The following is a 16,612-nucleotide window of genomic DNA, read 5'->3' as shown; positions in this document are numbered from 1 at the left end:
TTTCTGGACCTCTAGCTGGGCTCAGCAACACGAAACCTGGAAATCCAGGGTGGGGGAAGGCTCTCAGAGCTCCCCGGCTCACTACAGCAGAGCTGGGAGCTTGGAAGTCCTGGGATCTATTTTACTTTTATTTATTTTTTAATCTCATGATTTTTAAGCCAAATCTCTTGATTATCAAGGCCTGCATCATGATTTCTGCACACTCGAGATTGGCTGGGTCATGCAACTCTGTGGGGAAGCAGCACAAAAGGATGAATAAAGTGGACAAACTTCTCAATTTTAACTGCTTCTCGGAGCTGAATCTAAACTGAAACTTTCAAGGTTCAATCCATTACTAGTTGAAAATAACCTAAATCCAAACTGAAGCGAAGACCTATCCAGGAGAAGAGAATGCAGACACATTTATCATGCTTATTACTCTAAGAGATCTAGGATAAACATATCGTGGAGTGTACCGAATATATAGCTGCTTTATATTGTTCTCTTTGAAGAAGTATGGGTATTTTTTTTGAAATATCCAATAAAAAGAATTGAAAGGATAATAAATAAATAAAAATGAATATAAAAAGTAGGCAGAACACACGGCTGTGTCTGCTTTAGACTCCTGGAGCTATCAGAATGTATTACATCTGTCCTGCAACTTCCTGGGGTTCTTCGGGAAAGTTATAGTTTTGTTTGACTGAAGAGAAGAGTAAATAGTTTATATAAAATGCCCAAACGTGGCAGGACATGTTCCTTACCTGCCCCTCCTTTCACGAAGTGTGTGTGTGGGGGGGTGGAAAATGGTGGTTGCTCTGAAGTCAATGGAAATTTTGCCTCTGACGTCAGTAGAGCCGGGATTTCCTCTTGGGTCACTGCACAGAGTGGGGAAATGTAGTCCATTTTCTGTACTCATGCCGGCAGTGCTGCCTGGTGGCCCCACCAGCAGCCTCCTTCCGCAGCTTTCTGGTGCCTCATGAAAAGTTGCCTTTGGAACGGAACGGAACCGAACAGTCCCTTTTTTCTTGGGCAGACAAGGCCAGCTCTCCACTCCCTTCACAAGCTGCAGAAACCCTACCGAAAAGCTACCTGTGTTACATATTAAATCCTGCCTCGGGAACACGGAATTGGTCTTCGTTCAAAGACAGACAAAATAAGCGTCGTAAGCACCTGTTGTACCTATAACGTACGAAGTGGAATGGAGGGAACCTGCAGCTTTTCTGCATCACCAGCAGAAAATGGTATTATAAAAGCTCACCCAAAAAGGGCCCAGCAGGATTCTGTGTGACCAGATGCCACCAAGGGCAGGGACGGTGCTCAGAGATTCACTGATCTATTCCATTGGTTCTCCATCCTCTTGCCAGGAGGTTTCATGTGTACCGAGCAACGAAAGCAGGTTAATGCAGAGGGGTTCCCCCTACTCATAGGTTTCCACCCACTTCAGAAATTCTAGCTACAATCCCCTCCCACAGCCAGGAAGAGTTTAGCACAGTTTTTGGATGACTGACAGAGGAGTCACGTTGCAAGTGTGTGAATACAGCGCAGGCTGCTAGCACAAAACCAAGACACCCCAAGCGTCCTTCCCAGCCACTCCACATCACCCCAAAGTGATGCAAAAGGAAGCCCAGAGAGAAGGGGCAACCATCAAAAGTCTGAAGCAGGCAATGCCACATACAGAAGATGTTACATTTCTCTGCTGAGTCCTCTCAGAGATTCTCCTGTTCTTTGTCAGCCACAGTACTGGATGAACATGGCCGACAGCAACAAGCATTGGGCTCCAGCCCATCCAGCAAAGAGACCGCTCTCTGTGAGGAATGGGATTGTAATAAAACAGAATGTGGTCACGTATCCTGAGAAAGAGATTCCCCTCTGCACAGGCTGTCTGCCATTAACGTGCTCCTTCACTCGCAACTGCAAAACACACTCTTGTGCTGCTGACTTTAGAGACCTCGGTCAGTGTAAATTCCCTGGTTTAACAGAGTTACCTCTGACCCCACAACGCCTCTGCAGATGTCAGACGGGCGTTTGGAAGGATGGGTTTAGTAGCTAGCTGTATCATACCTGCCTTTTCTGTCTTTTGGAAGGAAACTACCTGGAGAGCCAAGCAGCACAAATTTGAAAATGAAGATCCCGCGTGTTTCTGTGCATGGACTTTCTTTTACGCCCCATCCCCACCAAGGGCCCAGCTGGCGTGAGGAGTGAAATTTGGCCAGATTCAGAATGGTTTGACTCCATCTGGCTCTGTCCTTTACAGTCCATGTATGTCAGTGCAGCGCTTTCCCCTTCCTCAGCCAGGCGGGGGAGTTAGTGGCCTCTTTGCAGGTTCATTCCTTGGAAAAATCGATATTCGGCCCTTTGTGTGGTGCTCTAGCGTCTAGTTTAGGCAGGGTGGGGGCACATCAAGGGTACCATGGTGGGAGGGGCACAATGGAGCTGGGCTCCACTCTGGTGGCATAAACTCTGGCATGGCTGCTGAGTGGCTCCGACATAGTGGCGAGATGGGGCCTTAGTCTGGGGCTACGGGCTTGATCCTTCAGGAGATATTGAATGGGAGTTTTTCCATTGCCTTGGATGGAAGTAGGCTTGGGGTCTACCTGGATTTTGAAGTGCAATCATTTTGTGTGAAGCTGCACCCTTCCCCTGGTTTCTGTTAACAGGGAAACATTTAGTTCATCACATTACAGCTCTTCTTGTATCTTCCCCCAGTCCTAGGTTACAATTCCACACACACACACAAACAATGTGGTAAAAATAGTGACTAAAAAGTAGATAAAGGGTGGCAAATTCTAACCTGGTAAAAGGAAATACTGTTTCACACAATACGTAATTAGACTGTGGAACTCACTGTCACAGGAAGTCAAGAATGAGCAAGATTCAAAAAGGGATTGGACATGGATAAAGATAGCAAGAATATCCAGAGTTCTCATTAATGATAACAATTCTGGAAGGGAGATTAAGCATCATGCTTCAGGGTTTAAACCAGTCTCTAATTACTAGAGATCAGGAGGAGACCCTCATGAGGGGTAGATTATCCCATGTCTGCTACTGCAGGACTCAAGCACCTTCCTCTGTGCATGTGGCACTGGGCACTGTCAGAGACAGGTCGCTGAGCTAGGTTGGCTTTGGGTCTGAGACCCTGGGCAGTTCCTATGTTTCTAGTTCAGGGGAAAACCTTCCCACAAAAAGCAAGATAATGTCCAGTTAAGGGATCCTTGTTTAACATGCATGAAGCCCCACATTCACCACTTTAACTGACCTCTCAGTCTCCTGTCCCCCTCCAACTTGTACAGTAGCATATCACATTACTCACCATCCAACTACACTAATGGAAATAACTGAACAGCGAAGATTGAGCCTGGTTCTCATTTACACTGAATCCACTTTCCACTTCTCTAGCAGTGCAAAGGGGCCACCAAGGGCGTTAAATGTAAGTGACTCCCACTCTGAGATTCCCTGACGCTGCCAGAGCAGGTGGAATGAAACTCACTATGACACCACTGTTACAGAGTCACTTTCAAAGCTCTGACTTCACCGCAGAGTTAATTCAGGTGAGCAGGCCCGAGCACCCGGGTTAGTCTAGCCCAGGTGCAAATGGCCACACTACAAAGCCACATTCAAGTTCCTGTGTCCTCACGGCTGCTGTGCTCAGCTGTGCGTGTCACTGAGACTCCTTGGGGGCACATCCCATGGTTCTTTGTGCCAAGCCGTTCTAGGATTCTTTCCCAGTGAATTGTGGGAGGACTTGTCCGTTCTTCTGGGCACCAGCAGACCATCGACACTGGAATGGTTTAGCCTGCGTCCTCAGTGCAAAGTGGGCAGGCTACCAGCCCAAGTGAAAGCTTCACAGATGCTCTAGCCTGTAGCCCTAGCTGGGTCCGGTTGCACCACCAAACTCATGCCAGAGGGTTGTGTGTGGGGACAGGAGCTGGGTTAAGGACAGCATCTGAGTAAGAGCCCAGTTTAACCATGCAGTGAAGACAGACCCTTCCCCAACAGAGTCACTGCCAGGCAAGAGCTAGCAAACAAGCTAGCAAACAAGCCAGCAAAATCCATCTAATCTAGAAGAGCTGAAATTTAAACGGAGTCTTCATTTAAAAGTGTGACTTTAATTTTTGTTATCAAATCTGCAAAGCAGAAACAATAGAAAAATATATTTTTCACTGAATTAATGTATTTAATCATTTTAGTCTGTGAGCCAGATTATTAAAGATATTTAGAAGCCTAAAGATGTAGATGGGCACCAATCTACACCTGTCAGTGCCTAAATTCCTTTAAAAATCAGGCCATATCTCAGTGGATGTCGTTTGTCCCAGCTGCCTCACTTCTTACCCACAACCTGCAGCATCAACATTGGGAAAACAAAACATCCTGAATTTAGTTTCATTCAAATGAAAAAAAGAGAGGAAGTGTTTGACGTTGGGTTCCTGAACACGGCTTCCAGGAGGCGAAGCACAGTTACGCTGGGACTCACTGCTGGGATCAGATGAACACTGATCCCCTTGGCACATTGGCCAATGACAGGACAGCCAGAAGGCACTCATTTGGGATGGGACTGCGGGGAGGGAAGAAAATGACACACTAGAAGCCCAAGAACTTTTGCAGCTTGTACGTACTATTCCCCCCGCCCTCCCCCCCCCACTCACACTTTTTTTGGCATGTGATTTAATTTACATTGTTAGGAGTTACATTACTGATACAAAACACACTGTTAAAGTGTGGGCATAGGCAGCAGGGTTTTATTTTTTTCTGAAAGGAGACACATAAACCTGAGTTGTGGCTCCAGCAAACAAGAATTACGCTTAATGAGCTGTCAAGAAAATACTGGCTGATCTACAATTTGGCAGGCACTACAGACTCTATTATAACTACCCAGGACTGCAGCAACATGACACTGGAAGCTTTTTTATTGGCTGAATAACGAACTGCTGAGTGAAGAGCACAGAGTATTATTCTATTATACGTGTGTGTGTGTGAGAGAGAGAGAGTGCGCATGTGTATGGCATACTAGAGATACACGTGTGTTACATACACACATGTGGAAGCAGAGAGAGACAGACAGTCATGCTGCTCCAGACCCTGAGCGGGGGCTGAGTTTGAAGAGAGTTCGCTGGACCATTAGTTAATGCTGATTTTCCTCAGAACACTGGGGAAATTCCAAAAGTCTGGAGGAAAACTAACGTTGTACCAGTTTTTGAAAAGAGTAAATGGGATGATCTGGGTAATTATAGGCCTGTCAGTCTGATATTGATCTGAGGCAAGATAATGGAGCAGCTAAAATGACACTCAATTAATAAAGAATTAAAGGAGGGTAGTATAATTAATGCCAATCAACAAGGGCTTATAGAAAATACATCCTGTCAAACTAATGTGATTTCTTTTAAATGAGATTACAAATTTGGTTGATAAAGAGAATAGTGTTGATGTAATATATAGAGACTTCTGTAAGGAGTTTGACTTGATACCTCATGATACTTTGATTTAAAAACTAGAACAATATAAAACGAACATGGCACGCATTAAAAGGATTAAAAGCTGACTAACGGATAGGTCTCAAAATGTAATTGTAGATGGGGAATCGTTATTGAATGGGTCTGTTTCCAGTGGTGTCCCACTAGGATTGGTTCTTGGATCTATGCTGTTTAACATTTTTATCAATGACTTGGAACAAAAAATTATCACTGATAAAGTTTGCAGAGGACACAAAAATTAGGGGAATGGTAAATGATGAAGAGGACAAGTCACTAATACAGAGCACAAGCAAACAACGTGTGTTTTAATATGGTTAAATGTAAATGTATACATCTGGGAACTAAGAATGTAGGCCATTCTTACAGGATGGGGTCAGCAGTGACTCTGGAAAAGACGTGGGGGTCATGGTGGGTAATCAGCTGAACATGAGCTCCCTGTGTGATGCCATGGCTAAAAGGGTAATGTGATCCTTGGATGTATAAATGGGGGAACTCAAGTAGGAGGAGAGAGATTATTTGACCTCTGTATTTGGCATTGCTGTGACCACTGCTTAGAACACAGTGTCCAATTCTGGTGCTCCCAGTTCAAGAAGGATGCTGATAAATAGGGGAGGGTTCAGAGAAGAGCCGCGAGAACGATGAAAGGACTGGAAAACCTGCCTCAGAGTGGTAGACTCCATTTATTTAGTGTCAGAAGGAGAAGAGTTAAGAGGTGGCTTGATTACAGTGTAGAATACATACATGAGGGAAATATTTAAGAATTGGCTCTTCAGTCTAGCAGAAAAAGATCCAATGGCTGGAAGTTGAAGCTAGACAAATCCAGACTGGAAATGAGGCATACATTTTTAACAGTGAGAGTAATTACCCATTGGAACAGTTTATCAAAGGTCATTGTGGATTCTCCATCACTGACCATTTTAAAACCAAAATTGGACGTGTTTCCATAAGCTCTGCACCAGGAATTATTTGGGGACAGGTCTCTGGCCTGTGCGATACAGGAGGTCAGACTAGAAGATGACAATGGTCCTTCTGGCCTTGGAATCTAAGCTTGGGGCAGCTCAGCAGCAGGGGGGGGAAAAGGGTGCAAAGGTAGATAGAAGATGCCAATACATCCACTCTCACTTCCCCAAACCTGCTACACTCCTGGGCCAGTCCCTGAATGTCAATTAGAGCAGCCTCAGGGACGCTCTATGTTCTGCTGGCTGCCAGTGGCCCTGGGGGCCTTTTTCCAAAGTGTAGCTAGGGGACTGGGGAAGTGATGTTGGAGCCGGTGCAGCAGCGTATGCCACTCAAGGTTTCCTCTCACAAGCAGTCCTGCTCCAGCCAGGAAAACCGGCTTTGGGACTGTGCTGTGCTTCTGGAGCAGACTTACTGGCCAGGGGGGCTGCCCCATGCTGTCTACAACCACATCTGCTCCACTGTCTGTATAAAGCCTCCTTCCCCGACCGAGCAGTTCCCAGGGTGTTCTCGTTACGTGCACAAAGCCAGAGCACAGCCTAAGAAGCTGCAATCATCACATGCCCACCATCCACTGACTTCTCTGGCTCCAACAACGGCAGTGTCTGAGCACCGCCCAACTCCTCCGGGTATTTACCTTCAGAGACCTTGCTCTTATCTCATCCTACAGATGGGTAACTGAGGCAGAGAGAGAGAAAGGGCTAGATTCACAAGGGGATTTATGCACCTAACCTCCCACCCAGCTGCTACCTGGCCCTGCAGGTGCCCAAATGCCCTACGTGCTTACAGTCCCACTGATAAAGTCCCCTTGGCACCTAAATGTCTGTTGGTGGCCTCCATCCTGATGCCCAGCACCCAGCTCATGCCTAAGCCCTGGTGGGATGCTCAGACTCAGTGCTTTCCCTGCCTGTCTTGTGTGCAGGGCCCAATTTAGGAGGCTGTCTCAGAGCACACCTGCTGGGTCGGGCCCTGCACAAGAGGAGGTGGCGGTGCCCTTTCATCCAACAGCTCCAGGGCTAGAGCACTCCTGCAGGTTGCGGGAGACCTGGGTTCAAGTCCCTGTTTAGCATCAGGTGGGATTTGAACCTGGGGCTCCCAGGCTGAGGGACCTGACTCCAGGAGAGGGCTCATGGCTGTGAATCCCAAGCAGAGGCCAGTACCTCCCCCATCTTTGAGGGTCAGGGATTAGACCCCATCCCACTCCTCAGCTTCCCCCACTGCCTCACTCAGGCAGCTCCCTGCTCAGCAGGCTGGCTTCTGTGGATCCCGCTCCCCGTGCATCATCCAGGGAGCCTGGGCCCAACCTGCGGCTGCAGATTCCAGTGGGCACCAGGTGCCTAAGAAGTTAGGCATTGAAGCACCGAGCCTACGATCAGTCCACACTACAAAGCTTCCATTGTGCTGCTTAGGAGCATGACTCCCCTCCCCTCCCCCCTCACCCACGCCCCGGCCAACACAACTACGCCAGCAGATCTGCTGTGTAGACACAACCATGCAAGCGCCCCTCTTGGCACAGCTGATGTCACCCAGGGAGGTGGTGTAGCCATGCCAGCTTCCACTGCCCCTGCACGAGCAGGCTGTGCCAGCAAGGCGTCTGCAGTGCAGACTCGCCCTTATTAGTCTTTCCCTTTGTGGATCTCGCCCTAAGTGACATCCCCAGGCCCACCCAGAGCAGAGAACTGGACCAAAGTCACCAGGGTTCCTAGCCCAGCGTCCCAGCCCCACGACCACCCTCCCTCCGCAGAGCCCATTCCGAGCGGCATTCTGTGGAGAGGCTGGTGGCTGCCCAGCAGGGCCCTCAACCATCTCCAGGGAAGTGGTGGATAAACTGGATGGCGCCCACCGTGTCACACAGCCCAGCAGCTTCCCAGGGATGCTGACAGAGCACTGCCCTTAGCTAGACAGCTCTGGAAACACGGCCAAGAAAGCAGGATACCTGCCAGCCTCTGAAAGGGAGCCCAGCTTCTGGCAGGGCGCCTTCAGCGCAAGGAGTGTCAAGGCAGAAAGTCAGCAGCAATGGGAGACGTTAACAGCTCTTACACTAAGAACAGAGGGGAGGCGGGGAGGTAGCTACAGCCCATTTACTGAGTGTATCCCCAGCTGGTGGGAACCCACACAGCTCCATTGAAGAGCGTGGGATTGATCCTGATTTCCACTAGCTGAGGATCTGGCCCATAACACTCGCTGGATTGCACTCGGTCATGGTCTCTGCTCAGTGACCTCACTCCCACAAACACCAGGTGCACACAGAAGCTGGGCACGGCACACAGCTGCTGCAGTGGGGCACGCTGGCTGTTGTGCACAGGCCCATGGAATGTAAACATTTTAGCGACATGGCTGAGCCACGTCCAAGGCAAATGAAGAGCCACATCTGGCCTCTGCTCCCCTTTGGCAAGCCTCTGCAGGAGCATTTCAAAACAGGAGTTTGTATTAAAATATTGATTTGTATTCATTCATGGACAGACATTGAAAGAAAATTAAGTCACACTTAGGAAGGAGCAGACATGTGACATTCCACCCCACTAACCCTAATGCTGAATTTCCTGGCATTTGGGAGCCTTTTGACATAGTTTTAATTTGTTGTGCTTTGAATTGGGATTTTCAAAGCTGCTTATGAGCTTTGGGTGCCAGAGTCCCATTCATTTTAGGCAGGAGTGAGAGTCTCAGCCTTTGGCTAAAACGCCCACCTAAGCAACCAGCTGGCAACTGGTTTGTATAAAATTCTATAAACCTACCCAGAATTTATAAGGATTCGTTATTGACGATATCAGGCATCAGAGGGGAGCAATATTTTTTTTAATACAATTCAAGGAAAACCACTTTTTAAAAAAAAACAACACAATTTTTATTTCTACAGGGGAGGGGGAAAACCCTCATTTGCTTTAAAAGAAACAATGAAAAAAAAAATCACAAAACACAAACACCACAAACCAGAAAGTCAAATTTCAGTGCATGGGGTCTGAAGCCTCCGGCCAGGCTCCAGGCCTCCTCCAACTCCCCATTCCTCTCTTTGCAACCAAGCTTCGTCAATTTGCTCTTCTCTGCAGCAGTCCTGATAAAGGAACTTTGATGCTCATTTGCATCAAGCCACAGGCATCCTCTCTATTGTGAGAATCAAAACACACACACACACAGGATAAGATTGTAAAACACAAACCACCAATTTATCAAAACATCGGGCACCTCCGAGTTCAAAAGTAAACGAGCAGTCAGTGCACATCAGTTTTCAAGAGGCGATCACATGCACTTCAAGAAGCCCCACTTTAAAGTCTGTGTGGAGAGCAAGGCGACCAGGTGGGTGGGGAAGGGAAGGATGTTATGAAGAACATTTAGTGATTCACCCTCTCAAGCACCCAAGTGCCTACCTCTGATTGCAATACACATTTAGACACAAGCAGCTTGATGCAACATTTGTCACTGTGCAGTGATCTGCATCGACTACCCCAGAAATGAATGAGCCAATTGGTGACTGCAGCATTTATTAGGAAATGTGCTGCCCAAGTATGTTTTGCTATAGAAAGTACTTTGTTATAGGAGGGTCACACAGGAACAAAAAGGGTTTAAAAAGGAGAAATAGATTTTGATGCCTTGCCTAACTCGATAGAGGATCCCTGTCTCCTTGGGGTATTAAAGGAGTTTCATCTAATAACTGCAATCCATTTTATAGCCCCCTCCTCCCCGCCAACTAATTTTACAGCTGATTTGTATGCAAATGTTTGCTTTATTTCTTTTTCCAAAGTACAGTGAAACCAATTTTCTACTAGCCTTTTCCAGTGAGCCCCAGCTTAAACTAGCTACTTCCAGACTATGACATTCCAGTGCCTAGACTGACTTGGAGACCAAATTCAAGTTCCCTCTGCCCTATGTTAGAAGGGCTTTGCCCAGGAGATTGCGTTGTACATACACAGACCCAGTGCAGCCACTCCGACAGCCTTGTGCTCTCCTTAAGAGTAAGGAAAACACCCAGTGGTCATGAATAGTTTTGGACTGACTCAATATGCTCCCCTAGTTTGATCTAGCTCACATCCCAGCTTAAACCATCTGTATTGCTCATGCAACCAAAATTCCATTTGAGTTGAAGTCAATAAGCTTTTTGGGGGGACAAATTCCTAAGATCAGCCCCAGGTATGTTTATGAGCTCAAGCGCTATCCGTCAGCATCATACCTACATTATAGCAAACACAGCATTAGATCTACTCTCCCTCCACATGCAGGCACTGGACAGGTTTCTCTGCAAACATGCAGGGGTGAAGGACAGGAGCTGGTTCTGGGCCTCTCGTAAATCTGGGCAAGGAAAATGGCTTTGCTCGGCAGAATACACCCAAAATAAAACCCAAATCCTATTTTTCTGAGCAGTTTCCAAATTTAAAATCATGTCTGCAGAATATAGGAGTGTCCATATGATAAATTAACGTTTTTTCCCCATGTTATATGATGTACTCAGACTTCCAGCAGCTGAGAATCTGGCTCAATTGTGTTTTTGAAAGAGGAAAACACCTAAGGTGGTCTCTTTGTACATTCATCACACTGTGATATTTTTAGACACATACCTCTTCTGAATCTCAGCAGTGTCTGGGCAGTGGGAAAGTAATCATTATGCTGGTGAGCCCACGGCTTGCACTGTATGATGCAACAGAACGCAATGTGGCTGTCTCTCATCTGGACAAGCTGAAAAAGAAAAGGCCTGGAGTGAAAAATCTGGTTTTGAATCATGTGTTCACTTTTAAAGGGGCTGGATGCTGTAACTCTGTGCAGTGGAACCTAGACGTTCGATCAGTCTTCAATAGTGCTGAGAGGTCTCACCTGAGACCAGATACAAACCCATAAGGAGAGATCAGCCCTCCCCTGAGGAGCTCACAGTCTAGATCGACAAGTCAGACACAGGATGCGAAGGGAAGCAGAGAGAGAGGAAGAGACTTTCCCAAGTCCACCCAGCAGAGCAGAGTCAGGAATAGAACTCAGGGCTCGAGTCCCGGTCAGGTGACTCCAATGTCACGGTGACTAATACGACTCTACTTCTACACTTGGATTGCTACACTCTGCAAAGGAGGGCGAGCACCATTATTCCCATTTTAAGATGAGGCAACCTGCTGTGCCGCGTTCCTCCCAATGAACCAGCACAGTAAAAAAGGAAATTGGAGTGAGACTGGCGCCCTAAGAACACTTGTGATAGGTGGCATGGCAGAGAGATCTGTACTTTAGGCAGGCTGAGCACAAGGGCCCATGTACTGCTTGCCATTCCAGACGTCAGTTCTCCAGCAAACACCCTGGATTCGGCTTCTTCCCAGGGACCACGCAGCAGCTCCATTACATTTTAAAAATGAAGTTTTTAAATTCATTAAATATGCAGACAACCCAATCCGTCTGACAGCTCCAGCTTCATTTACTGCAGGTCATCTGAGAACCAAGGTGACCTCTGAGGCAAAGCCATCAAGGAGAGTTCAAGGGCCACGCTAGCGAAGGCTGGAGAGAAAAGTGCATAATAAAAGCCCACTAAGCCCTCAGGAGTGTGGACTGCCAGCTTCTTTTGAGAAAGGCTTTTCCCAATAATTTTCCTCAGGGCCTTCTGGAGATTTCCTGGTTCCAGTAGCCTTCAAGGGTGTCAAGGTTCCTTCCCCACTCTGAACTCTAAGGTACAGAGGTGGGGACCTGCATGAAAGACCCCCTAAGCTTATTCTTACCAGCTTAGGTTAAAAACTTCCTCAAGGTACAAACTTTGCCTTGTCCTTGAACCCTATGCTGCCACCACCAAGCGTATTAAACAAAGAACAGGGAAAGAGCCCACTTGGAGAGGTCTTCCCCCCACGAAATATCCCCCCAAGCCCTACACCCCCTTTCCTGGGGAAGGCTTGATAAAAATCCTCTCCAATTTGCATAGGTGAACACAGACCCAAACACTTGGATCTTAAGAACAGTGAAAAATCAATCAGGTTCTTAAAAGAAGACTTTTAATTAAAGAAAAAGTAAAAGAATCACCTCTGTAAAATCAAGATGGTAAATACCTTACAGGGTAATCAGATTCAAAACATAGAGAACCCCTCTAGGCAAAACCTTAAGTTACAAAAAGACACAAAAACAGGGATGTAGATTCCATTCAGCACAGCTATTTTACCAGCCATTAAACAAAAGAAATCTAATGCATTTCTAGCTAGATTACTTACTAACTTTTTACAGGAGTTCTGAGCTGCATTCCTGATCTGTTCCCGGCAAAAGCATCACACAGACAGACAGACCCTTTGTTCCCCCCCCCACCCACTCCAGCTTTGAAAGTATCTTGTCTCCTCATTGGTCATTTTAGTCAGGTGCCAGTGAGGTTATCTTAGCTTCTTAACCCTTTACAGGTGCAAGGGTTTTGCCTCTGGCCAGGAGGGATTTTATAGTTCTGTATACAGGAAAGGTGGGGTTACCCTTCCCTTTATATTTATGACAGAGGGGGACTCCAGAATGGTCCTTCTGCAAGGTTTCATTGGTTATTTTCAGTGGAAGAGAAATGTTTGGCCATTGCAGCTACAAGGAGAATTGACCAGATTGTTGTAGCTGATTGGCTTCAGTACAAACCCCTCACGACAGGAACATACCAACCCCGCGGAGCATCAGCCGTTGAGAGCAGACCCTCAAAACAAGGCCCAGAACCCCAAGGGTAGACGTGCCCCAACACTAATGAGACTAAAGTAGTCAATCCACGACAAGGGTTTAAGGCTTGTCACAATGGCCAGAGAATCCTGAGAGACTGCCAAGGATGTGTCATCCCCACGATTGCGAGGAGACACTGCACGTGGTCAGCCTCAAGTACCTCCGCGGTGATCCGGGCAGCTAACTCACTCAGGTGCTTTTGGAATTCCCACTAGGCACCTATCTGCATCTTTTAGGGGCCTAAAGAACTTTGTAAATTTGACCCTAGGACCTAACCCTATTTTCAAAAGTGAAAATGGGCCTTAGCAGCCTTTGAAAATTTTACACCTAAGTCCAACCCACTACACCACTGAGTTAGTTGCCTAAATACCTTAGAAGATCTGGGCTCCCATCTCTCCTGTGGGTTTTGGTTGAGCTCAGAGCTGGTCTGTCAGCACTATGGGCTGCTCTATTAGGGGAGAGTCCAAATTAAGCAAAGGGAAGGGAGTGGGAGGCATCAGAGATGGCCTCACTTCAAAGTCTGGAGTCCTGAGGGACAGAGAGACAAGAACTGCCCAGCACTGGGCTGAAGAAGCCTCCTGCTAGAGACAGATTCTCTCCACCCTCTCTTTGGGTTTATTTTCAGTGTGGTTCACTTTGGAATGCTCCCATCCTGGCTAACTCTGTGACCTATTGTGAGCGAGAACTGGGGAGAACAGGAGAGCCGAGGTGGGACCAAGAGCCCTTCTGCCTTGGTGCAATCCGACTGACGCTTCGGCCTGCTCATCACCTGATTGGAACAACTGGCCCCACAGTTCTAGACTGGCGTATCCAGAAGCGTCCAATCGGAATGTCGCGCCACTCTAGAGGCGGAAGCAAGTATCCCAAATCCTGTCCCTGCCTTATCTAGGTCCACTACAGAGAGCCCTTTTGTGTTCAAAATGCTTCATGTCCTTTAAGGGTGGTTTGAAAATTATTTATAAACACTGCTTGTAACAAGCCCAGCCACCCAATTTAATATTCCCCTTAATGAAGGCTCCATTCCTTTCTTCTTCTCTTTCCCCCTAAGGAGCAAATAATATGTTTGTTCATGGAAAAATACATTGTAAGGGATCATTGCCATGGAATCATATGCACATCTGTTCTTAACAGGTTTCAGCTGAAACTACTGAAAATATACATAGGTCTACTTATGTGGAACAACTTAAATATGATAAGATTACAATTTGGAGGATAACAATGTGTTTAGCTATGGAAAAAGTAAGCCCCTTTCTAAATGCTCTTTCCACACACAATCATAACTTTTTACCACATATGTCGTCAAGGGGACAACATTTGTTGAGGATTAAGAAAGAACCCAGCATTGCAAGATTAGTGGCAAACAAACTCAAGATGTTCGAACATCTTCCCCCCAGCATTTAACTCCTGCATTACTATGTAATTACAAGCAATAGCCAGACCTACCTCTCCCCAGCCATTAAGAATGAGCAAAGAAAAGGTTCCAAGAAGCCCAGTTTGGTGTTGCCACCACAATGTGGTTGGGATCAGCTGTGTGTGTGCGTTCGTGTTCCAAGATTTTCCTCTTCCAGCGTGCATTGATTTCCCCCCAATTATGCACAAACGTTCGCTTTGGCATTCACACACAGAACTTGGCACTGGACAATAAGGCAGCACAATAGGAAGCAGCAGTATTAAAAATGTGCCATCAGAGAGCATCAGCTAAAATTGGCATTGACAAGCCCCCTTAGGAAATCTGACATTGTCAGTCGGTTTTTCATTTCCCACTACACCCTTCTGGGGATATTCACCTTTGTATTAAATCAAAAATGTCCCTAATTTAACAAGCTGCACAGTAGAAAACAATAGCAAATGACAGTTTCATTATAGCTGGATTTGTGGATCAAAGCAAATATGGTGTAGCTTGTACTTTCATTCGGGGATATTTTTAATTCCCCTTTTTTTACATTAACTTGCTAAGGTGATTGTATGTTTTCAAGCCAACTATGCAAGCAAATTTTAAGTCACTCCCCAGTACTCTCATTAATACATGAAATGCCATGTCCTAAATTTCTTTGTAGGAAAACTTTTGAGAGATAAAATGCCGGAGAGCCCACTCACACAGGCACTGTTTGGAAAAGGCAGTAAGTAACTCGGTGTCTTGGGAACTCTGGCCTCCAAGCTCCTGAGCGGTCATTTGCCAGAGTTCTACCATGTTAGGGAAACACAGTCTTTCAGGCGTGCAGTCCTTAGTGCTGAAAGGAAGCTCTGCTGGGTCACCTTTCCCATCGCCCAGCACTCGTGCCACAATCGATTTCCTTATCCTGATGCCATCCCTGATAGATGGTGCCCGTCAACTTCACAGCCTCCTCCATCAACTCACTCATCTAATGACTAGGAGGATTTCCCCCATATCTCTAATCCTAAAGGTTTGATGCTGAAATTTTAGGTCCTTTTTTCCTTCTGATTCTGCTTTTGTTGACTAAGACTACCTGGTCCCTGTTCTCTCGGTAACAGCCCCTTCTGTACTGATTGGCAGTTACGGTGTCTCCTTGCTGTGTTCCTTTTTCTGCACTCAACATGTTGAGCTCTGAGGGCCCAGTTCTCATTTTCATTGCTCACTGCAGGCCTGGAGAGTGGGGACAGGGCTGCTAGCCACTGGATAAGCTAGAGCAGCCTTTTGTTCCACTGCCAATGGCCCTAATACCCAGAGCACAGCAGGGCTATCTCCATGCCACCTTCCCCCTTGGCCACACCCCAAAAATGCATCCAATGCTAAGTCATTGTAGCCGTCATGGTCCCAGAGTATTAGAGAGAAAAGGTGGGTGAGGTCATACCTTTTATTGGACCGACTTCTGTTGGCGAGACATTGGTGCAAGAAAAGATATGACTTCACCCACCTGTTCTCTCCCTTGCTTAGGGCTGTCATGGGGCAAGGGTGTGTCATAAAGCCAACACTCTCAAATCTGCATCATCCAGGAAACTCCCCACACTGAGGTCTTCCCTGGGGGAGAAGACTGACTGATTGCACCAGCCTGTCAGAAAGCCACAGGCTGATGGAGCATCTAGCACACAATCTTTCTGCACAACTTTTGCTTTGCAACTTCTTCCATGGTTTGGTGAACTTCTCCATCTCTGGACTCTACTGCAGACCTGCAAATGGGTCTCCAGGCCAGGTCTAAGTAGTGCCAACCAGAGTAGTAATAACTGTTAATGATTATCCGTAACTTGCATTAAAGCATTTGCTTTATATTGTGCCTAGCTGCAAAAATAGACCCAGTGCTTCCCAATAAAACAAATACAAAGAAAGACCTTTTAAAATGACTTCTAATTTGGAATGCCTCCATTTTTGGCTGTCCATCATGAGTGGATTTGGAGACACCAGGGGAACGGACAGTAGCAGGTGACATTTAACTTGGATAAACAGAAGGTGAAATATATTGGCTGAAATACTAGAGTCTAAGATTTCCTATTCCAGATGGATCCTGCAAATTGAGAGCTTTTTGGGAAAAAGACTTGAGTCCTTGTGGACAGATTTCAGTAGTTACTAACACAAACACAATGCTCAAGTGCATTAGGGGAAAAAAGGTAAAATATAA

General features: G+C 46.6%; 1 long non-coding RNA gene across 3 annotated transcripts in view; it reads right to left on the bottom strand.

Annotated features, from left to right (window-relative positions):
• LOC140909795 (uncharacterized) overlaps nt 1-16,612 on the bottom strand; it is a 193,349-nt gene that overhangs the window by 101,728 nt on the left and 75,009 nt on the right. The window contains exons 1-2 of one of the 3 annotated variants that reach the window (XR_012158354.1): nt 12,570-12,623; nt 10,955-11,072 (exon numbers count right to left, since the gene is read on the bottom strand). This is a non-coding gene — a long non-coding RNA (uncharacterized lncRNA). Of the gene's footprint in view, nt 1-10,954; nt 11,073-12,565; nt 12,624-16,612 lie in introns of those variants that run through there. The other 2 variants (XR_012158353.1, XR_012158355.1) reach the window with 2 other exon arrangements.

The sequence above is a fragment of the Lepidochelys kempii genome, chromosome 3 (genome assembly GCF_965140265.1).
Source record: "Lepidochelys kempii isolate rLepKem1 chromosome 3, rLepKem1.hap2, whole genome shotgun sequence".
NCBI lineage: Eukaryota > Metazoa > Chordata > Testudines > Cheloniidae > Lepidochelys > Lepidochelys kempii.
The sequence above is the reverse complement of the archived record's forward strand: the minus strand, read 5'-3'. Positions and strand labels throughout refer to the sequence as shown.